Below are 24,657 nucleotides of genomic sequence, written 5' to 3'. Positions count from 1 at the left end.
ATTTTATTTTAATTTATTTATTTTTTTGTGGCTTGCTCAGCCTGCCCTGGGGGCAGAGCTGGTGTGACAGGTGGTGCTGGGGATGGAACCGCTGTCCCTGTGCACTTGCCTAAGCTTGCCTAAGCAGGCACTTTAGACCACTAAGCCATCTCACTGGCCCAGAAAGCGATAATCTTTCATAGCTACCTTGATTTTGGGAAGAGCCCTAAGTTGCACAATGCAGATCTGTTGAACAAGGCACATGAAGACACTCCACAACATTTTTATTTAACAGAAATTGCATTAACATAAACTCTAAATGGCTTCAGACAGTGACAAGAATGACAGGGAGTTTTCCTGCAAGGGGAGGTATTTTCCAGAGAATTAATGGCAAAGTACCTTGCATTATAATTTTTAAAATTTAAACATGCATTGTAATTTTGGGGGTTGGGGAACTCCGGTGTCTTGAGACTGAGCGTGCAGTGAATCCATCCAAACAAAAACAAATGAATGTCTCTCTCAAAGTATGCCTATAGGCTGGGGCACCTAGCGTGTCCCAGCTGGGGCACATGGCTGTCCCCTAGCCCCAACAGAGCAGGACTATCTACCTCGCAGTGACAGGAGGCCAACTGGCCTGTATCTGGAAAACCTCAGTGGGAAAGGGAGTTGAGGCCCTCTTTTTCAATGGGAGCAGGTTCTGATGCCCATGAACTGCGTCAGGCCTGAGTATGGATGACACGGTCCTCAATGCCCCACTGCTGTGGCTGTTGAATGTGCTCAGGCTCCAGCTCCTCTGTGCTCAGCAGGCCCTGGGCTTGGCCCATGGCAGACCAGCGATCGCTGTGACAGCGGACTGTAACAGGTTGAGTGACAGGCAGCGGGACTGCTGTCACAGACACATCCTGGACCTGGGACTCCTGTAGGAGCAGAGCTCCTGTCCATACTGGACATGTATAATCTGATGCTCCTGCGCCTGGGTGTCCACCAGGGACCACAGCATATTCCTGTATGCTGTGGCGACATTCTCTGTATATTTTTAGTAGTAGCATTTTTAATAGTATTTTTCATAAATAAAACCTATTCACGATATGAATAAATTTATCTCGGGCTTGAAAGTGGTGACTCCGGCTCGGTGAAATTCCTTGTTCAAGATGTAATCAGGAATGGAGACCCTATTTAAATCCATCTCAATCTGTCTTCCACAGTCTGAGGTCTTGCCATAAACATGCCCTGCATCCCCTCAAAAAAGTTATCAGGAACACTAAGCAGAAGACCAGACTGGGGGTGGCTCTATCACTAGCAAGTTATATTTCTAACTTCAGTTGGCACATTTTTAAAAAAGAAGGGGTGAACAGAAGATTTCTAAAAACAAAGGTAAGCCTGCTAGGCTCTGCCATCCATTTCTCCACTCTTTCCCTTTTTTCCATTCACAAATTTTGCATAGGAAAATCTCTGGTGCCCCCCCCCCAACCGTCCACCTCTACACCATTCATCATCAACATGGTGCAGATGGGGGCTGAGATCAGAGGGTGAACCTTGAGGGTCCCAAGGTAGCAGGGTGCTGAAAGGCCTGGGGGCACATGCTGGCTTTCCTGTGTGTTGGTAGCTCCTGGGTCAAATCTGAGCCCTTGCTCTGGTGCACCGTCCGCCTGCATTGCCCTCTCCTGCCCCTTTGGTTCTCACAGCATTCTTCCAAACCCACTTTAATTGTCTCCTTCTCTATGAATCCAGCCTGCTTCTCTCCCTACATGTATAGTACCCTCTCTTGCATACAGTTCATGTTTCCCCTTAAAGAATAACATGTCAAAAACACAGAGGCATGTTATTTAGTATTCTTGCCCCAACAATTTCTCTGGTTCGGAAATTCCTCATTCTGCCAAATCAACCTGATATACTGACTCGTTCTTTTACAAAGTTTGAAGCGTAGAATGAGCTTATTTCTTCAACAAGCAAAACAATGTAGACCCTTTTGACTTTTGTTGTAAAGACTATCGCTCCCCAGTTAAGTGTCTTGGTTTCCTTTTTCTGCCCCTCTGCAGTCTCTCTCCCTCACTCTTTCTTCTGTTATTCTTTTCAAATGTGTAAATTCAATTGACTTTAACATTTTCCTGAAGTACAGCTACTTATAATACTCTATCACTAGTTTTATGTTTTGTTTCATTTTTGTTTTTGATTCAGGGTCTTACTATGCAGTTTGGACTCCTAGTGTTCTTCCTGTCTCAGCCTCCCTTATTGTGGGATTACAGTATTGAGTCACAAAGCCCAGTTTTGGGGCTGGCATGTGGCACTGGGGATCAAGCTCAAGTCCTTGTGCTTGGCAGGCAGGTACTTATGCCAACAAGCTGTGTCCTCAGCGCTCTATCACTAGTCTTATGGGGGTTAAAATTTTCAGAAACAATCTCTCCCCTCAATGAATTCACAATCTATTGAGAAAGAAATCTGCAATAACTAACTATAATAAAATACAGTTGAACAAATCCTTGGGGGATAGGGGATTAATTTTTACTTAAAGCCAATAATGCAACATGCATCTATATAGAAACTAACTTAAAAACAAACCAATGCAATGTATAAACATTTTTAAAATACTGTTATTAACTTTATTAAACAAAACCCGAGATGAAAATTAATTATAACAATATAATAAGAGTGATTCAAATTTTAATAAAACAGAAAACATAGTTCATATTTAGTTTAAAAACTCATCTGATAATTAAATAGAAAAGATCAAACAACTTCTATAAATTATTGAAGTAAAACATCAGTCAAACTCTCACTATGGTATAAAACTTCTTTTTTGTTTTGTTTTGTTTGCCTTAGGTTGGATAGGTGTTAAGCAGCCTTGTAATAAATTCTATGTGTATGTGACCATACTTACCAGGTAATGTTTGCTTTTAAGGAAAAATTTGAAAGAGGATCACTTAATTACAATGGTGAGAGGCTGTTTAGTGTCTTGGGTAGTCTAGTAAATTTTTTTTCCTCAAATAGACCAAAGACTGCCTTTCTCTTTGCTTATACCCCATGTTGTGGAGCAAGTGGCTTTAGACGTTTACATCTAATTTGTGGTGAAGGATTTGATTACATTTGGCAGGAACTACTTCCCTGATCAATCGACTGACCATGGAGATTAAAGCCTCCTTTGTGGCAATGCCAAAATACAATTTAATAACTTTCACTATCATTCTCAAATTAGATGCCACATATTTTATAACTACTACTTCCATAGCAAGATAAGTGTACATACTCCTGTTAATTTTTTAGGTTAATGACATAACCAATGTACTAATTTACTTTTTTATGTATTTAGTACAGGGTCTACAGGATCTCACTACACAGATAGGACTCATAGTGATTCTCCTGTCCTCAGCCTTCTAAGCACAGGGATTACAGGCATGTGCCACTACACCCAGTCTCAGTCACCATCTCAGCGCGCCCCGGGAGCAGGGCCAGCATGGCACACCAGAGATCAAACCCCATTAATTTATGTTTATACTAGACATAGAAATAGTCTAGATGACACTGCCTAATTTCACAATACAGTTCTAGCAATGGGAATTATAAATTTTGTTTTGTTATCAAGACTAAAATAATCCAAACCACAGTTCCATCACACATACATACACATAAATCACTGTGCATGTATATGAATGAGAGAAGAGGAAAGTGGTCATTCTACCACTTTCTACAAACAAAATCCTACATATTGCCTTATTTTTTTTCTTAACACAATCTAAAGCCAACATTGTAAAATAGCTCACGTATTGAAAAGTAACTTACCACAAAGCTCAGTGACCAACTCCGCTACTGAGAACAATTTTAAAAAATGAGGGTCGCTATCTAGAGTTATTTACACATAATGTCAGCTGTATGCATATTTATCATATTCAAATTCATCAGCTTAAAAACCCAAACAACAGATGAGTGAAACACACTGCAGCCCTCCCATTATTAACAGCAACAAGGAAACATAAATATAATTTCCTCTTTCATCCAGGGTACGCTTAACAAGATTTGTAATGCATTTTATTATTACATTCACATCAGCTATGCAAAAGGAAATTTAAAGTAGAGCATAAAGGTTTGATTTATTTCTATTCCTTTTCAACATTTCTTCTGATATAGCTTTGAAATAATGATAACACTCTATTTTAGTCAATAAAACTGATATTCAGCTTTAAGGAAACAAATTACAGGAAATTAAAAATGCACTAATAACAAGAAGATAATGCATTGGCAGCAATTATTTTGTATCCACAGCCTAAGTATATTTTAAGTCTATGACGGAATTATTTGTCCTGTGAACCTATTGTTATCACTCCACATCCCATTTTGAGGAACACTGAGAGAACCGTTCAGGGTTTATGAATTCCAGTATAGCATTCAATGCAAGTTTTCTGGTCTCTATAGAATTTTAATTAATTAACTAATTAATGATAGTTAGTAGACATCTGAAGAAGAAAACACACAGTGATATATGAAATACTGGTATTTCATATATCTTTTTTTGATTCTGGATCCTGAATTCTTGATAAATATTTTTTAAATATTAATTTAAGGGGCTGGTGAGATGGCTCAGTGGTCTAAAACACCTACTTAGAACAAGCTTAGCAAAGCACAGGGACCACGGTTCAATCCCACAGCACCACACACCAGCCAGCCCCGCCCCCTGGTGGGCTGAGCTGGCCACACACACACACACACACACACACACGCAAATAAATAAAATAAAATAAAACTTATGTAATTATTAATTTAATACCTCTAGAATGATTATTCTCAATTTGATTACTTGAATTGGTGAACAAGTGTTTTTAGGTTGTAAATGTTGATTGGTATATCAATTTTTATTATGTCTAATTAATATATGTTAGGAATCTACTCAGCTATAAAAATGATCCATTTGAGTCATTTGGAGGAAAATAGATGCACTTTGGGACCATAATGCTACATGAAATTAACTAGACTTTAAAGTTTAAACATTACATTGTTTCTGTTATGCAAGAAATGTAAATTATAAATAATTTAAAATATCAAAATAAAGATGGATGATGGAAGACAGGACTTAAACCTTTTGGAGGTAGACACAGGTGTGGGGGTTAACAGAGGGTAGGGAGAGAGGGGCAAAGGGATGGAGAGGAGGTTAAGGTGGTGTTTTGCTTCTCCTTCCTTACTGAGCCACAACACCCAAAATCTACAAATTATAGGAGGAAAGGTGTACTGTGGTGCACACTTCAGAGAGATTTCTGCTGAGTGAGAAGTGGGTTCCAAGAGAGGACAACACTTCAGAAGGTCATAGTAGGTAAGCTGCTCATGAAACGGCAGCAGACGTCAGACAGAAATTAACAAATGGGGAAGGGCAGGGTGTGGTGGCACAAACCTGTAATCCCAGGACTTGGGAAGCAGAGGCATGAGCATTGCTGTGAGCTTGAGGCCAACCTGACCTACAAAGTGAGTTCAACGTCAACCTGTGCTGCATAATGAAGCCCTTTCTCAAAAGGACAAGAGCAAAACTGAGAGAGGAGAAAGGGAGATGTACTTTCTAGGTCACGCCCCCAGAGATCTGCCTTCTACAACCAGGCTTCACCTCCCAGCATCGCATTTTGTTATGAATCCATCAATGCACTAATTCTCCAATGAGCATCAGGTCCACATGATCCAGTCACCTCCCCAAAGTCCACCTGGGAGTACGTGATGCTTTGGGGAATACCTCAAGTTAAAAACATCACATTCTGCCCCTGGTCTTGCAAAGCTCATGTGCATCCCTTTTATGCAAAAATACACTTAGCCCATCTCTAAGTGTAAGTGAACTCCTGAAAGTTTCAGCATGACTGGAAATCTAAGGCCAAAGTCTTTTCTGAGATTGAAGGCAAGCTCTTAGCTATAAACCCCTGTAAAAATGAAAAGTTAAACACTGCTGACATACAAAGGTACAGAATAAACATTACCAACATCAAAAGGAAAAACGGGCACAGAACAGAATGGGGCCAATGAGCCTGAAATCCAGCAGGGAAATCATTCAATCCTGTAGCTCTGTGTCAAGCACCTTGGCCATGTTGTTGGGAAATGCGAACTAGGAAGGGTGGGGGAATGCCTTGCAATTATGGCACTGAAGGTAATTACAGCCCTCATGGCTTGTCTCTTGTGCTGCCTTTGTCCACTCCTATATGTGTGTCCTATTCTTGGCTTTCCCACTTTCTGGGGTCTTCACTGCACTTTTGGCTTGATGGTGACAGCTTCACACATGGGCTTCCCAGGAACACATTGTCTGCTCATCCAGGCCTTATTCTGAAATATGTGGAAGCCCCCAGACCCCACAACTCTTGCATTCTGTATGCACCTAAAACTAGCACCATGGGGACAGTTCCTCCCCAGCCTGCAGTAGCCAAGCCTTTTTCCTTCTTGCTGGTGGATGCAAGAGCCTCTGAGTGACTAGAAGACTGAGAAAGATGAACTGAATCCTGGAGAATTAATTCCAAGTCCTTAGGCTGTTGCCATTCTGAAAAATACTGCCCTGGGGCACTCATCTCAACCCAAAGTCTTCCACTTTCCACCTTTGAGTTCTGAAAGGGTGGATTGTTTCAGATTCCCCCCATCTCCCATGATTTTGTGTGTGTGTGTGTGTTGTCCATATAGAAAGTACTTGACATTTTGTAAATGCTAATCTTTTTAGAAGCAAGCTCTCCTCTACTCCATCTTTGCAGGCTCCAATTTTATTGCAGCATTCTTTCTGGCCAAACTCAAAAAATCCTGAGACATTCAGCTATGGCTTTATTCTTGAATCTCAAGGTAGGGCTGGCTAATAGTCCCTAACAATGCACAGCCTGGGCCTCAGTGTTAGATTGCTTTGAAATTTACTCCACCAGCTTAGTTTGTCTGCTGCCCTGAATCTCAGTCTTCAGCAGTTTCCAGACATAAGAAAAATGTAGACAAAGTTTTTGCCACATCCTAAAACACATGGCTTGGAGTTCAACTGCCTATGGAATGCTTACTCTCAACTGAAACCTATAGAGCCTGATATTTACTGTTTTTTGCTTTGTTTGTTTTGTTTTCTATTAGCATTCTGCTGTCCTGAGTTCTGACCAGAATCTCTCACTGAGAATGGCTTAGAGCATTGTACGGCTACCTCCCCAATCAGCATCTCCAAATTTTTCCAAACTTCTCTTTGGAAGTCTGATGGGAGATTAGGGAATGGAGAACAGGCTAGGCAAGTAGGCATGACCTGTCAGTCATACAGGACCAGTTGTATGGTCTGTGTCTAGTTATCCCCCAAAGCCTCATGCAATCATGGGGTAGACATTTCTAGATTTTGAGATTAACTCATGATCCACTGGGATTAGGGTGTTAGTACTGCTGGGATGATGGGTGTGAGTGTTATACCCAGCTTGGGGTGGATAGCCTGAATGTAACATAAGAGAGACAGAGAGACAGACTTCCTCTCTGCTGCCATTGTTGCTGCCGCTACTCCTCCCTTGGCTCCTCTTGCTCTTTGCCACCTCCATGAACTGATGCTCTCTGCTCTGTTCCTCTCTGCCTTGGAGCCAGTGAGTATGGACTGAAACCTCCTGTAACTATGAGCTAAATGAACCTTTCCTTCCTTCATTTTGGGTGTCAGGTATTTGTCCCAGCAAGGAGAGAAGAGTAACTTAGACAAACAGGAAAAACAGTCGCCAAAGCTCCGTATCTGAAAACAATCAGAAGATCTATCTTCAGTTCTTATGAGAAGTCAAGTGGATTTTTGATAGGACAACTAGATTTGATGTCAGTCTCAGAAGTAAGGGTTAAAAAAATGTTGGCCATTAAACTGTTGGCTGCTAGAATTGGAGGTCCCATTCAAGCCAGCTATTCCCCTCCTAGGTATTTTTTTTAAAGAACTGAAATGATCATACCACAGCGATATATACACACCCATGTTTACAGCAGCACAGTGTGAAACAGCTAAATCTTGGAAACAACACAAATGTCCATCAACTGAGGAATGCATAAAAAACATGGTATTTTTACAGCGTGGAGTATTATTCAGCTATAAAAATAATAAATTTGAGGCTTTGTAGATAAATGGATACAACTAGAGACTATATTGGTAAGTGAAATAGATCAGATCTGCATGTTCAAACATTGTATTATCTTGCTGGTGTGCGAAATTGAAAGAATAATTACATATTCAGAAGACCAGAAAGACAGCATTCCAAACATGGCCCTACTATTACCCATTGATATCTTCAGTGCAATTGCTTAGTCCACAGGTATCAGCATATAGAGTTAGTCAGGGCGAGAAGCCTACCAATTAACTGCTAGTTTCAAAAACCTGCTGAAGATTCTCAGGACCATTGCCTTAACAATCTTGTGCATATAAATGTATGGCATTGCCCCTGTCATGTTTCCTAGACTTTCTCCTTGCCCTCTCTTCATTATTTAATTCTTACGTCCTAGCTTTCCTTTTAATTGTGCTATAACTTTCTATTTTTATTTCTTCTTTTGAATTCTTACACTAGGGATATTATACAATATTTCTTACACTAGGGAGACTATTCAATATTTACACATGTGGGCCTGCTTTATTTCACTTATGAGTATATCTTCAAGTGGCATCCACTTATATATGAAGTTTTCAAGTTTATCTTTCTTTATATCTGAGTAATACTCCATTGTATAAAAATATCACATCTTTTTTATCCATTCCTAGGTGATGGATGTTTTGGTTGCTTCCAAGATTTGCTTATTACAAATTGTGCTGCTATAAACATAGATGTACATATATCACTGTGATATGATGTTTTCATTTCTTTTGGAAAAATCCCCAGTAGGGGGATAGCCGGATTGAATGGGATTTCCAGTCCTAGTTTTCTAAGGAGTCTCCACACTGATTTCCATAATGGTTGTACCAGTCTACATTCCCACCAGCAGTGAAGAAGGGTTCCTTTTTCCCCACAGCCTCTCCAACATTTGTTGTTGGGTGATTTCTTTATGATAGCCAGTCTTTCTGGCTGAGATGGTATCTCAGTGTTGTAATCTGAAAGGTACCATAGATACTGTGAAAGGGAAAGCATTTGTTCAACGGGAAGAAGAAACTGGGATAGGAAAAGAACAAATGAAAGAAGAGATAAAGATATTGGGGTATATGTGCGGAGTAGTTTGGATAATTGTACTGCCAATTTCTGCTTGTCTTTTGAATGGAGCAGTTTTATTGTTTAAAATTATTTTCCTTCTCATTCTTACCTTTTTTTCTTTTGAATTTCTTACAACTTGTCATTATTGTTCTGTCTTTTTTTCATGCAAAGCCAATCTTGCATGTTTATATCTGGTAATCTGAACAACTAATTTGAAGATAACATCATGCAGTATAACAGCCATTGTTGAATTTCTGTTTCTTTGCTTAGTGAAATTTTGTATTGTTTCTAATGCTGTTTTTTTTTTCTATCACTATTTTGTATTCTTTAAAAAGAAAAACTGTTGACTGGTGTATTCACTCATTTACAGTGGTCTGCTCTCATTTTTTTTCTTTTTTCTGTGGTACCGGGGATTGAACTCAGGACCCTGTGTTTGCCAGGCAAATGCTTATTCTACTGAGCTATCTCCCCGAGTTCTGCTCTAATCTTGTAAAGTGAAAATGTTCTGTATTTTTAATGTACCCCCCTCATTCTGCAGAGCATATTTCTTTTCCTACCCATTATAATGTAAAACCTCACTATCTTTTGCACTTGTTTTGTCCAGTTCTTCATTTAGAATCAGGACAACCTTGAATCTCCAGGAAGAGTCACCAGCCTCCTAGAACCTAGCCACAGGACCAGTTCCAAATGCCCCTGAATCACATGGTCAGGTAGTCAGTGTCTTCTCAAAATGTTGAAAATCATGAGGGTCAGAGAATTTTGATCAAACATGGACTAGAGTCCTTTCTTAAATTCACTATATTTGTAAAGTAAATTGTACAGGAGCAATGGAGGGGAGATCATGTTGGCTCATTAATGTAAAACCTTGATGAACAGATCAAAATATTAAAATGGAGCAAAAATTCATTACTGATCGCTTTGTTAATTGAGACCTTTAAATTTTGGGTTATGTTACCTGAAATTTTGATCATGCAGAAGTTGATTTCCTTGATTGTACCTGAAATGATAATATTACATTTCACTGAATCTAGGATGTCATCAATTATGACATGTACATTATTTACTTACAATTAAGAAAAATTATATAACTATGCTTTCCAATGTTTTTTATCACTTCCTGTGTAAACTGTACAATTATTTCAGACATAATTACGGAAACCATTTCTTCATAAAATGTAGAAGACGACCTACAAATGGCAAACAGATATACAGAAATACTCTAATCATTATTAGAATGCAAATTAAATTCTCAATAAAATTTCACCTCACATTTGTAGAGTGGCTCTTATAAAAAGATCAACGTTACAGATGTTAATGAGGATAGGAATAAGAAGAACTCTTGCATACTGTGGGATAAACTGGTATACCTACTATGGAAAATAGTCTGGAGGTTTCTATAAAATTAAAATTAGCACTAAAACATCACCCAGCATGCACTTTGTGCATGTATCTTAAGCCTATGAAATCAAAGAGGCATCTGCACCCCATATTCATTGCATTGCTACTTTCAATGACCAAAGTATCAAATCAATTGACATGACCAACAACTGAAAGGCAGATAAAGAAAATGTAAAAAAAAAACCTTATTAATAATGTGTCCATAGACATAATATTACATGTGCAATGGAAGATTATTGAGCTTCAGATACAAAGGGAATTCGGTTACTTACCATAGCAGAGATAAATCTGTAACACGCTAGGCTAAGTGAAATAAACCAGGCACAAAAAGACATGATGCCATTAATGTGGGAACCCGAAGAAGCCAGAGGCACACAAGCAGAGAGCAGAATGCTGGCTACCAGGTGCCGGCAGGCGTGGAAGGCCACTGAGTAGTGCTGGTTAAAGACGACAGAGTTTCAGTAATATCGGAGAAGTGATGGAGCCCTATTGTAACACAATGAGGACAGCGGAAAATTGCAAAGAGTGTAGCTCATAAATATTCTTACCTCAAAATGATAGTTATGTGAGGTGGTGGATATGCTACATCAGTCCACAATATATACACACATCAAAATCTCTTTTACATCATAAATATACAATTTTTTACTCTCTAATTAAACCTTAATGAAGCTGAAACAAATAACATATGTACTTAGCTGTCGTCTTCCTTCCTAACTAGAATGTAAACTCAGGGAAAGTAGAGATGCATTAATATAATTTGTTAATATAATATTTATCATATTAATCATAAATGCATGCCCAGTGCCTAGAACAGTGTCTGGTGTCTGGCAGTGTTCAAGAAATATTTGATGAATTGATGAAGGAAAAATTTAGATATTATTTCCACCCCTCTTTTCCATTCCCCTCTCTCTGGCACAAGCTTTGGCTTCTAACCATTCCAGCTATGCAAAGAATCATCTGGAAGCTCGGGCCTATGCCCACTAATTAAGTCAAAATCTCTCAGGATGAGGCACGGCCACAGGCATGTTGTAAAATCTGTGAAGTGTGTGTAAAGCACGCTGCGAAATTCGGAGCCACAGGCCCCCGCTGCTCTATGGCTCACACGCATACATGATGGCAGTGCCTCTCTCCCCTTGAGCTTCTCCTCCAGATGGAGGCATTTGGGCACTTGCTCAATGAGAAAATCTTTCTCAAACAAACTATTGTTTCCTGAGGGGCTGGTGAGATAGCTCAGCAGACTAAGCACCTGCTTTGGCAAGCACAGGGACCAGGGTTTGATCCCCTGTCCCGCATGCCACGCCTGGCCCAGGCCCACTGAGCTGGCCACCAAGTCCAGGCATGATGACGTATGCCTGTAATCCCAGTGCTCAGGAGGCTGAAAACACGAGGATCACAATGAGTCCAAGCTGTGTGGTGAGAGCCTGTACTCCTGTATCAAATATATAAATGAAGAGAACAATCAAACTATTGTCTCCTGAAAGAGTAGTAATATGACTAATAGTTATAATATGTAATAATAACAGTAAGAGTAATAGTACGCCTGCATCCACATGGTGTGGATAGCACTTCATTGTCAATCAAATGAAGAAGGTAAATATTATCATCTAAAATTGGAAAGACAGGACTGAGGAGATAACTCGGTGGTCTCAGTGCCTGCCTGACAAGGGCAAGGACCTGGGTTCGATCCCCAGTACCGCACACCATGTTGGTCCCGGGTCCTGGGTGCACCGTGCCAGCCACCCAGACTAGGTGTGGTGGTGCACGCCTACAATCCCAGCCCTGGGGAAGCTGAGACAGGAGGATTGCTACGAGTCCGAGCTGCATAGCGAGACCTTGTACTAAGTACATAAATAAATAACAGATTTTTTAAAAATTGGAAAGAATTAGAATTTGATTTATTTTCTGAAAGGAAAAGGAAAGACATTTACATATTTTTGTTGAATGATTTCAAAATAAATTTAAAATGTGTGCTAAATTATCATTTTATGTCTTTAATCAGATAACATATCCTAATGGATTTCTTAACATGAAAAACCCCAAGGAAGATCTGATTACTGTGAGGCATTCATTTGCTTAGCAAATACTAGCCTGTTTATTGATGCCCCCATGGTTCAGTTATTGTTTTAAAGTGAATTGAACTTTCCCTAGAACTTTCAATTTAAAATAAGAAGACGAAGTAAAATTATTCGCATTACTATTTTGCTTTTTACTCTACTTGACTGTGTTAATTTTGAAAATATACTTTAGTTGTTCATAATAACAATGTTGACTTGCATTTTGAGTTTTTAGTTTTTTTCTCATGTTAGTAATTTCTTGGTTTTCTAAGAAATATCACTTCAGGGGCTAAGTGCATTTCCAAGCAACAGAAGAAATATGTGATTTTAATTTAGTACAAAAGTAATATTTACAGCTTGAACATATTTTCAAATGTGACATTTGGAAAATGTAAAAGCATTCAAGTATGCTTGAATCGCTCATCAACCTCGCGTACTGTTGGTATTATTTACAGATTTAAAAACACCTGGAACTATATCCTGGAGGAAATACATAGAGAAAGAAATGAGAGAAAACTGTGAGGCAAAAGTGCTGACTCGGTTTAGGTTCTAGGCATGTGAATATGAATGACAGATCATTAATTTTTCATGTGTATATGAGGGGATGACAGTAGTATCCCAGCAGAAAAAGAACCACTTGGAGAGGTGGCATAATAATTAAGTGACCTCACTTCAAATTTTAGGCTAGAGGATATATATACAAATAAATGTTGTAGTCCTCTTTATTCTTCCGTTCTTAGTATGGATGAGGGTACCGGATTGCTGTATAAAAATAAATCATGCTCGGGCTGGCAAGATAGCTCAGCAGATTAAAGCACCTGCCTGTGGAGGCACAGGGACGGGGCTTCGATCCCCAATGTGCTGTGTTAGCCTGGCCCCCGGGGCGGGCTGAGACAGCCATTGAGACTGGGCGTGGTGGCGCATGCCTGTAATCCCAGTGCTTGGCAGGCCTAAAACAGGAGCATCCTTACGACTCTGATCTACGTAGTGAGATCCTGTAGGCCCCATACTAGATACATTAAAAATAAATGAATAAATAAATCACGTTTATATCAAACTCTTATTAGCTACATCCTAAAACTGCGGTTCTCACGGACTCGTTTTACCGCCTGTGACAAACCCTCATGGCTGCTGAGAGCTCTATGTCAAATAAGGAAATTTTCAACACATATAAAAGTTAGCGGAGATAGCAAGCCACGGAATATTTCCTTTTCTAAGCCATGTAAGAACAGAAAGAGAAGCCAGTCTCTGGCATAGTGTACGTTGTTTCATTTAATTACTCTTTAAGGGCGTGGCTGAGTGCTGAGCAACCAGCTGGTCCTCCCTGCTGAACCTTTACACACAGCGTGTTGAAGCAAGCGTGGTGGTCCGGCCTGGCGAGGTCAGGAACGTGGGTGGTGAAGCAGGAGGCCGGAGGCCAAAGCAGAGCTGTGCGCCAGCGGAGAGCACACATTGCTGCAAGAGTTCAGGACAGACCGTACAGAAATGCCAAGAGGATGAAATCAGGTCGCATTTGCTCCCCGTTCAATATTCTACTCTCAAAAGCAAGACCCATTTACAGGCTGGAACTAAAGGAAGGAAATTGAAGGAGGATAATCAGCACGGAGATCTCCGTTTCGTGAGCCTCCGGGGAGCCCGTGCGCCTTTCCACAGCGGTGAGCGAACAGAGGCCCAGAAATGATAGAGCAGAACAGAGGGGGCCTGGGCACTATGAACTCCTGCTGCAGAACAGGGGTGCAGAGTAAGGTACACTAAGGCCTTTAAGAAACCAGAGTCCACAGTATATTGGGATGAAAACAACTAGAGTTTGCAAAGGGACAAAATCTTTTAGCAGCAGTGTGAAACGCTTTTTATTCTTTTCTCACGTCTAAAGACAAACAGGTGAGGCTGGGGATATGGCTTAGTGGTGCAGGGCCTGCTTGGCAAGAGTAAGGTTGTGTGTTTGGTTCCCAGTACAAAAAACAAACAAAATCTAAGCTCAAGCAAGTAGGGAGGCTTTGGGGAAAGTGGTCTGCATCCCTACCTTCTCATTCCTTCCCCTTTAGACAGCCAGCACCTTCTACCCAGGATTTTGTAATACATATTTTAGTGACTCTGTAGAGTGTGGAGATGGATAACAGGCCTCACAGGCAGGACCGTGTATTCACCGGTTCATCTCTATGTCACGACTTCAAGTCTTACGGCAGATAAGGAGATTTCAAATATTACCAAGCTTGTCAGCAAAAGGAAAAGTAAAAAGAACCAGGAAGGGCTTGTTATTATAGCTCATTGATATTTACAATGCTGTGAAGTATTGTATTCAGTGCAAGGAAAATGTTCCTGGGGCATTCATAAGTGCTCCCACCCCTGGCCTATGGTGTAACTAAGTAGTATTATGCAAATTCAAAACTTTACTGTAGGTGCGCATTAAATACAGACACATTTTCTAAATGAGAGGCTAGTATTTTATTTTGTGGTTTGCCTCATTGTCCCCCAAATAGAATAGATCCACTGTATTTATCAGATTAAATACAGATATTCTTTTTTTTTGTTCTATATGTATATGAAAAATATCAGTTTGTGAGGTGTGTATGAACCAACTTTCCACAATGAATGCATGTAATGCTGTTTTGAAAGCATACAACAATAAAAACAACAAAATAATAAATGAATGTATCTAATAGCTGACTTTCATCCCAATATAGTTTACTTCTTTTTTTTTTCATTTATGCATTTGGTACAGGGTCTCAGTATACAGCTTGGACTGGTAGTGATCCTCCTGTTTTCAGCCCCCCATGCACCCGGGGCACACTGAGCCAACGATTGAGACTGGGTGTGGTGGCACACGCCTGTAATCCCAGCACTTGGGGGTGGAGATGTTGGTCATTTTGCACTATCATTTTATTTATACTCACACGTGATTAAGATCCTTAGAAGAGAAACTTGCCTGGTTATTTCAAGGTAAGGATGTCGACAGACAGATCAGCTTGGACTATTAGTTAGCTTTCTTTGGCCAGAACAACTACTTAATTTCTTTCTCTATTTATAGACAAGCTTGTCTCAAGTCACTAGATAGTAAAGGATTTATACTGCCTCATTTTATTTTATTTATTTATTTATTTTATATTTTAATGTATTTGGTAGTTATGGGGGTCTCACCGCACAGCTCAGACTCAGGGTGATCCTCTTGCTTTTAGCCTCCCCATTGCTGGGATTACAGGCCTACACCACTATGCCTAGACTCTGTGGCTGGCTCAGCACACCCAGGGGTGGGGCTGGCACAGCATGTGGTGCACGGGAGCAAGCTGCAGTCCCTGAGCTTGCCTAAGCTTGCCTGAGCAGGTGCTTTAGTCTGCCGAGCCATCTCACTGGCCCTTATACTATTTTTGAGATCTTCAAATATACAATAAAATTTCTGATAAAACCAGCTACCAGGTAACACCATCGAAAGGACGAAGATGACCAGTTCAGGGTTAGTGTCCTGGCTTATAAGCAAAGCCATAGTTTCTCACTTCCATAGTTAGTCTCTTGCACAGTAAGACTTAATGCAGAGGGAGAGAAGAAAACCTTGGGAAATTTCTTTTTAATCTTCTATTTATTTATTTGGTACAGGGTCTCTTTATACAGATCTGACTCTAATAATCCTCCTGTCTCATCCTCCCCAGAGCTGGGATTACACACATGTACCACCACGCCCATTTTATGGGGCCAGATGTGGTACCAGGGACCAAACCCGGGTCCTTGTGCTTGCCAGGGAGGTGCTTAGACCGCCAAGCTAATTTTTTCTTCTTTTTGTCTCTGTAAACTTGGGAGATTTTTTTAGTTACACAAAGATTCAATGACCTGAGCCACAAGTCATTGGTTAATGTGATTATTCCCATTTTATGAATGAGGAAAGGGAGATACAGACAGGTCAAGATTTCACTTTAAAAAAGTAGTGTGAGGTGTTGCAGGGATCAGATTGTTTTCTGTCTCCGAGCCTCACTCAGGAAGAAACACAGGTACCTGTGTGTGCAGTTCCAGACAGTGCGTCACCGTGATGTTTCACAGGAGTGCACAGTGATGCTGCAGTCAAGACCCCATGAACTGGAATAAGATCAGGAAGGCCTGATCTTAGGAAGGCGACAGTTCCTTGACATTTTTTCTTCTATTCATGTAATATATACATGTTCCTACACAGTGCGTCGTGACATATTTATTTCTTCCTGTGTTTCTAGTCAGAAATGAAACTAATTAAACAGCCACAATGCTCTCCTTTGGGGATTCTTTGTTATTCTGTACAGGCAACAGATTATAGGCCTGAGAGGCAAAGCTGTTGCATTATGAGGGTTTTTTCATAATGCAGAGATTCATAAGAGAGTTGTAGAACCACTGGCTCGTTCAATTCCCCACTGCAGTATTCTGAAATTCCCCAGTGTGCACTTGTAAAAGACAGCTATTATCTCACTTTTACCAATTTGTAATTTACTTTAAAATCCTCCAGGCATAGAGGATGCACTGCATTTATGTATGAAGGTATAGGCCTGTGTGCCAAGGGGGTGGTAGTGAACCCGGGTGCCAGCCCTGGTGCTGCCCTGTTTGTGAGTGTGTACGAGATGCTGACTGCCTTTTGTGAGAGCTGATCCAGGGATTCAAGCCTGGGTCATCTGAGGGCTTTTCAAAAGAATTTAAGGGTCCAATTATTTTCTAATTATCGTATAATGAAACTGGCCTTTATTTGCCTTTGTTGTACAGTTATGTTTTATTATGTGTAAAGGTTTCTCTAACCATGCCCATAATGAGTACAAAGGCCCCTAAATGCCCTTGTATATTCCACCCACTGAAAAACACAATTTCCTTCTTGTCGTCCTTGCTCCTGGGAATGATTTCTTGAGAAGATTTTGGAAAATGTCAGTGCTGTCCTCAGAGTTTTGGACTTAATTAAGCTGGAGTTGAGACTAGGTAGTTTTTTCAGAGTTTTCTCTTGACTGTCATATGTAGCCAGGGCTGAGGAACTGGATTCTCATCAGAGTTCATGCTACAGCACGGCGACCAGTGCTACAAACGGCTCCATCTCACATCCCAGATAAGCACTTTCCACTGGACGACGTTATGGATTTCGGAGGTTTTTTTTTTTTCCCAGTAGGCAATTGTGTTCAAACAAGTGAACGAGCTACAGAAAGTACTATAGCAGCACCCAGCCCTCCCACCATGTATGAGGAGCTGGCAAGCCTGGCCCTCCTCTCAAAAAGACAGGCAGCTTTGAAAGGAGGGATGATACCCCCAGAAGATCTGACTAGGTCTGCAGAACTCTTGTTCCTCTAGTATTTATGAACTGTGCTGAGAAGATCCTTCGCATCTACTTATCTTCTAGAATGCCAGGTAGCGCAGTATGCTGTGACCTCCACGCGCCTGCAGAAGAGCTTAAATGTCTGTTCCTACTTTCCTATGAATATTTGCTTTGCAGATTTGCCCTGAGACTTGCCTTTCTTTAATTTACCATCTGGGAGGGAGATGGGGCAGGGACTGGGCATGACATCTCTCAAATTCTAGCATGTAAAAACAATATCTTTCAGTCGTGAAAGTACTTTAGAATTATTTGGGGAAAATTTAGAAGTCCCCTTTTATGAGTCTGTGCCTCAAAAATTTAGAGTCCTGGGAGTGGGTGAAGGCACTGCTGCTATTTTGAACACTTTGATACCCAGTGTGTATCAAAGGTGGCTGGCTACTCCTATCTTCCAAAAAATATTCAATGATTTTGAACAAATCAACTGTCTTAATTTATTGAGCTCATTAGGTTGAGCTCCATCCTGCCTCCGCACCACATCCAGGCGCGGCTTCCAGCAGAGCAGTTGGCTTGGTGCCCAGACTCACCATGCAGCTGGGAGCGCCTTCGCTGTTGACCTCTCCCTTCTGAATCATAAACACTGCTCAAAGTTGTAGGACTTATCTATTGCCATGTACCCAAGTACTGCAAAACTTAAAGAATAAACATTTATGATCTGCTATTTGTGGCACTGGGAATGTGGGACAACTTTACGGGTGATTGTGGCTCAGAGTTTGTCATGAAGCTGCAGTCGGTTTGCAGTCATTGGAAGGCTTCTCTGGGGCTGAAGACTGTGCTCCAAGTTCACTCATGTGGCTGCTGGCAGGAGGCCTCAGTTTGCCTCTGGTTCCTTGCTATGGAGATGTTCCCTCAACCTCCCTCAGTGTCTTGCCTTGTGGATGTAGGTCTTGTCATGAGGCTGCCTGAACATCTTCATGACATGGTGACTGGCGTCCTTCAAAAGAGATCACATGGAAGAACCTTAATTGCCTTTTATAATCAAATCTTTAAATTTCATAGGGCTATTTCTATTTAATTTATTTTTTTGAAGTCAGTGAGCAAGTGTAACTCACTCTCTAGAGAATGGGGTGAGGCACTACCTCCTGAAGGAAAATTATCAAATACATTGTGAATAAAATGTACAACTATTCCAGAAGATGCCTGGCTAAGGTTAAGGTAGTATAAAAGGTGTTTCAAATACCTTTTTGAAAAAAGATTAACTCCACTAGAGTGCATAAATTTTAGAGAAATCAAATATCCACAAAATAAAAAATTCAAAACTGAAACCATGACTTAATTTTAATTTAATGACCAGACCTTATATGCAGTACCAGACTTAAGCTTTAAAAGAAGGGCCACCAGATCATGTGACTTCATCCCATGTTGTGCAGGCTTTCATGTTTTCCATTTCTCAATAAATTAAGACAGTCGACTTGTTTTTCATGTTTTTTATGGGGAATGGTGTGTATGTGTTAACAGATAAACAGAAATGTGTTAACAGATAAATAGAAATGACATTTAATTTCAAGCTCCATTAGTAAAATACAGGGAATAGGAAGAACAAGGTCAGCCAAGATGGGGAAGGACAAAAGTATTTCATTTCCAATTACTTAAGATAATATACAAATGTAGGAGCCAAGATAATGTTGGGCCCTTGCCAACGAAAAGTAGATGGTAACATAGCAAAGAAACGAAATATCTGAAAATGCCAGAATTCTCTAATTTCCATTGAAAAAAATTTACATGTTACGTGTTTTGGGGTTATAGAGACCAGATATCTACAGCTACGAGCCAAATCCAATTGCTTTTTGATTGTGTAAATAAAGTTTTATTGGAATACAGTCACGCACATTCCTTTATACGTTGTTTCTTGCTGCTTTCACTGTAGAACAGTAGAGGTAAGAACATTCGAAAGAACAATCCGTGGTCCAAAAAGACTTCAAGGTTTATTACAGAGGACTTTACAAGAAAAGTTTGCTAGTCTTTGGTGTAGACTAAAGAATAGGCACATCTGACCATATGCAACTTCATTACAATAATCCCTAAACATTTATTATAGATTCTTGGGGCCTCAAAGTCAGATATAAAAGGAAAAATGATTGGTTAAAGAAGAGGAAGGCATGTAATCATGTCTCTAAACTTATTAAGTTTGGGGAAATATGACTAAAAATTAGTAGAAAACAGTTTCTTTGTCATGTTAACATTCTTTTTCATAAAAAATATAATGCTGAAGCCAGTCTTTCTTAGTTTCCTATAGTCATTGTAACGACCTTGAACTAGCTTAGAGGAACAAAATGGGGTTGAGATGGAGAGTGGGAGTTATTATTAGAAGGAAAAAGGAAATGAAATTAGAACTTGGTGATTTGAATACCATTGGCCTGTTATATCTCTTGAAGTTCTCTCTTTCCCATTCTTCTCATTCTTTTTCCATTCCTGCTCTTTTATGGTGCTTGCTTCATTCTTCCTGCTTCAGTGAGATCTTCTCCATGAGAAGAGGAGTGTGGACTCCTGAGAACTCCAGATGTTGTTTCCATGGCCACACGGAAGCAGCCAGAGGCATTTCCCACAGCCAGCCCCTGGGAGAGGTGAGAGGCTAAGGGCTGCTTTTGTACGTGCTTCCTCTTGCCATCAGTCTCCATGACCTAACAGTGGTGGTGAACATTACTTAGGGTTCTCAATGATGACAAACAGCCTGCTGTGCCAAGTATGCCATAGATCCACAACCACTGGTAGATGAGGCATGGAGGTTGGTCAAGCATAGGTCTTAGGCCCACTCCTGTCATTACAGGGTCTTGTACAAGTGAATAATGAAAAAGAAGTTGGTGTGCAAGCAAATGGACAACAAGGGTGAGCACATAGCCTGTGTCACCCTCTCAACTGGACTTCTCATGACAGTCTTGAATCAAGGAAGGAGACGCCTCATTTGTCCCTCAACTTAGACAGGCTGGCTATGACTCTATTGATCGCTAAACACATATTCAAAACTCTATTCACTGATTTCTCAAGAAATTCTTTCTTCCACATGCTACAATTAATGCCTCAAAGAACATAGACGTACAATGGTATTGTCTCCTGACTGTATCTTTCTTAGGTCAAGTGATTCTGATTTCTCAGTTGTTCTTGAAGACCCTGTGGCTGAGACTTCACTCATTCTTTTGACTCTGAGAAGTATAAGACATTCACTTAACAAATAAGAGAAGGTACTGCATCCAGGAATAAAAGAAATGTTAGCTCCATTGTCTCAGAACACATAGGCCATGCACAAAACAGACAAGATTTGTTTGTTTAGATCAGACATGATCTAAACTACTACTGTGATGTAAGGGGATTAAATACTGTATAAATATCTGGATTCTTCAGATGGCATGTGACAGAAATCCACGTCCCACTTCATCAAGTAAAACAGTATGGGAAGTAAACTAGGAAAATAGCTTAACTCTACTTCTGCCTCTTGCCTCTTTTGAGGAGTAGTGTTTGTTCTGTTTTTTTTTTCGACACAAATAATAAATGAATTCTGTAAAACAGTTTTATCAAGGTGTAGTGTTGCCACCAAAGAGAAAAGAGTGGCTGCCCTCTCCTTGCTCCAGCCTGCTAAAACACTCAAGAATTGTGCAGTGTAGGAGACTTCACCCACCACAGAAGTTAACAGCCTTCTACTTTTATGAATGCTGACAGGAGGAAAAGGACTTTATTTTGCATGGCACTTTGAGCAGCATGAACTTCATGTTCTCCTCAGCTGTCCTTGTTTTCCAAGTGTTCTGAGGATGATACATGGAAGTCATGCACACAAAGAACTGGTATCATTGCTGAGGGTCCTGATCTTAGAAAATCCTTATTTTCTAAAGGGGCCACTAGCACACCTGTCCAAGCCTTGCCCTACAGGGGTACATTGCCTTCACCATCAAACTTAGAGAGAAATCCTGCCCTCCATTGGGCAGGGAGGTATTGCTAGCATCCAAACTATTTGGTATGCAAATATCCTTACCAAAACAGTCCAGGATAAAAGCTCTGTGAGAAGTATAAGACATGCATTCAACAAACACTTATTGAAGATATACATGCTGTATGTATATATTCTCAGGATATATAGGAATCCCATAGTGGGACTGCCTTCCAACACAAAGTTCCAGAGAATTAAATAGGTGTATTTTTAGGTCAAGAGCTTGCCCTGAATCACACACTTTTTTTCTCAAGCAGGGGAATAACATTGGCTCTGCCAAAGTCAATTTCCTACTCATAAATTAGGGTCAAGGCTGGTTACCAAGACATTAGGAAAAGAATGTGCTTGACAAAGATAAATCACATTTATTATGATTCAATAATACAGTATAAATTACCAAGCTGAAGATGCAAGTAGAGGTCGGATCATGAAGAATTATGTAGGTCATGTTAAGTTTGGATTTTTTTCCCGTATGTAATAGAAATTTGATAAATAATGTTATAGAGGGGTGTTAATTTTATCTCAAGAAAGTGACACTGGCACAAACTAGAAATCAGGAGCAAGGAAATGAGGAAACAAGTTAGCAAACTGGCCAGAGAAAAATGAAGATAACTGGGATCTGAAAGTGGACATGGGGATGGAGAGACCACATAGGAAGATATTTTAGTAGTAGCTATAGTGGAAGAGAAATGAAGGATCAACTTTGTTTCTGTTTAAAGAAACATAGTGATTTGAGACAAAAATTTTTAGAAAAGATTTAAGTGGAGACTGAACCCAGGTCCTTCTCACTGAGCTATATCTTCATCTAAAATTTTGAGGCAGGATCTTCCTACATTGCCCAGGCTGGCCTTGTGCTCTTACTGCCTCAGCCTCCCAGAATGCGGGTATGACAGGGGTATGCCATCATAACTTGTTTTTTTTTTTTTTTTTTTAGATAAACTGCTTTAATCCAGGGCATTTCCCTGAGCTACATTCTTAGCCCATTTTAATTGGAAACAGAGGCTCAGTTGCTCAGCTTTCCAGGTCATCTTCAAACCATTCTCCTGCACCAGCCTCCTAGAGTGGAGGTCACAGGTCTGCACCTCCAGACCTGGCATTAACTCACCTTTGATCACTGTGCAATGCTACACGTGGATGGGTCATGAGGTAACTAAGGAGCTAAAAATAGACACCAAAATGGAGAACTAAAGGTGCAAGATATGTTAAATGACTCAGAAGAAATCACTCAGTTGTTTAAAAGTTCTTCAATATAAAAGAACCTTGGGGATAAAATTAAATTCTAATTCCACAATCTGACTATGAAGGCATTCAATACAAGCCAGCAATTGTTACAAAAGCAAGTAACTGATGCTCATGGCTAAGGTGGTGGTCTCAGTGCCTGATTCTTTTCTGTTCACTCTCATAAATAACCAGCCATTATACTTGTATAATCTCATTTCTTTGGGTTATACTTTACTCATCCTCCCAAGCCATGTCATCTTCTTCTTATATCACCTATACTAAATCCTCTGAGGTTTGGTTCCACAGAAAGTCATAATCTGGCAGGATGAAAACAAATGATAGCTTATTTCCGCACAGCTCATTAGTGCAGATAATCTTAGCTAGATTTCTCTAAACTTTGGCTGGAATGGCCGTCTGCTAGTGGTGTGAACACAGTCTGCAATGCTTAGTGACAGCTTTTCTGGTGGGCTGGAAGTTTTTATTTCGTGTATGCCCATGACATGCCCTTATATTTCCTACCCCAATCTCTTTGCTCTTTCTCCAGAGTTAGTCAAGCTACAATAAAACTTCTCAGCTCTTTCAGTAGAAGGGAATAATCAAATGCCAGCTCAAGTTGAAAAAATAAGACAAATAAGAGCAGGCTGGGGGAGGCATTTCATAATAGATATTGGTACATTTTAAAATATTTGACTGGTCCCAGCCCAGGCACAGCGTGGGTGAGACCATCTTCCACACCATTGGGATGCCACCCACCACTCCGCAGCACCTCCCCACCCTGCCCGTGGAGTAGGAATTTCTGCCGCACTCCAGGAACCCCCAGAACCAGTCCTAGCCCGTGTCTGGTGAGCGTGAGAGAGAGCTTCCACCTACCTGTACCAGCGGGACCTATTACTGGTCCCAGCCAAGGAGCAGCATGGTGAGACCCTCTTCCACTCCCTTGGGATGCCCCCCACCACTCTGCAGCACCTACCCCCACCCCACCTGAGGAGTAGGAATTTCTGCCCCTTATTGGGAACCCCCAGACCCAGTCCTAGACCAGACCCAGTGAGTGTGTGGAAGAGCTGCCTCTCCCCCCTACTCCACCTTGTCCCCTCCAGGCTCAGTTCAGGCCTGGCATACAGGCCTGGGGTGTAACCCTGCAGCTGCAATCCCTGCAGAGACTGTAGAGGATAGAACCACCCAGTTAGTCGAGAAGCAGAAAATCTTGCCACAGGGGCACAACACGTTCACCCTCAAGGGCAGCAGCAGGAAGGAGCTGAGTACAGCAGGTAGACACAAGCCAGGCACAGCTGGATAAGTCCAAACTTTGTAGATCTGCATGTGAACTTCAGTACGTGCTAAGGTTATAACTACAATGAAGATCTACAACAAAGGTAAGAAGACAGTGCCACACAAAATGATGAGAAGGAACAAAATGCAACCTCAGAACCCAAGACCACCCATAACAAGTGCAGAGCACACTAACACAGAACAAATTGGGAATCACTCAGCTGAAAGCAATGAAAAAAAATGGCTTCTGAAATAAAGAAATAGCTGCAGAAAGGTATATAGGAACTCAGATTGGAAATAAAAAAAAAAATCCCTGAATTAATAACATCTGCAGTAAAGAATCAAATGCAGAAACATATGGAGGAAACCCAATGCCCACCCAGAACAAGTGCAGAGGACACT

This window comes from Octodon degus, unplaced genomic scaffold (genome assembly GCF_000260255.1).
Source record: "Octodon degus isolate 3935 unplaced genomic scaffold, OctDeg1.0 scaffold00055, whole genome shotgun sequence".
NCBI classification, from domain to species: Eukaryota; Metazoa; Chordata; class Mammalia; order Rodentia; family Octodontidae; genus Octodon; species Octodon degus.
The sequence above is the reverse complement of the archived record's forward strand: the minus strand, read 5'-3'. Positions refer to the sequence as shown.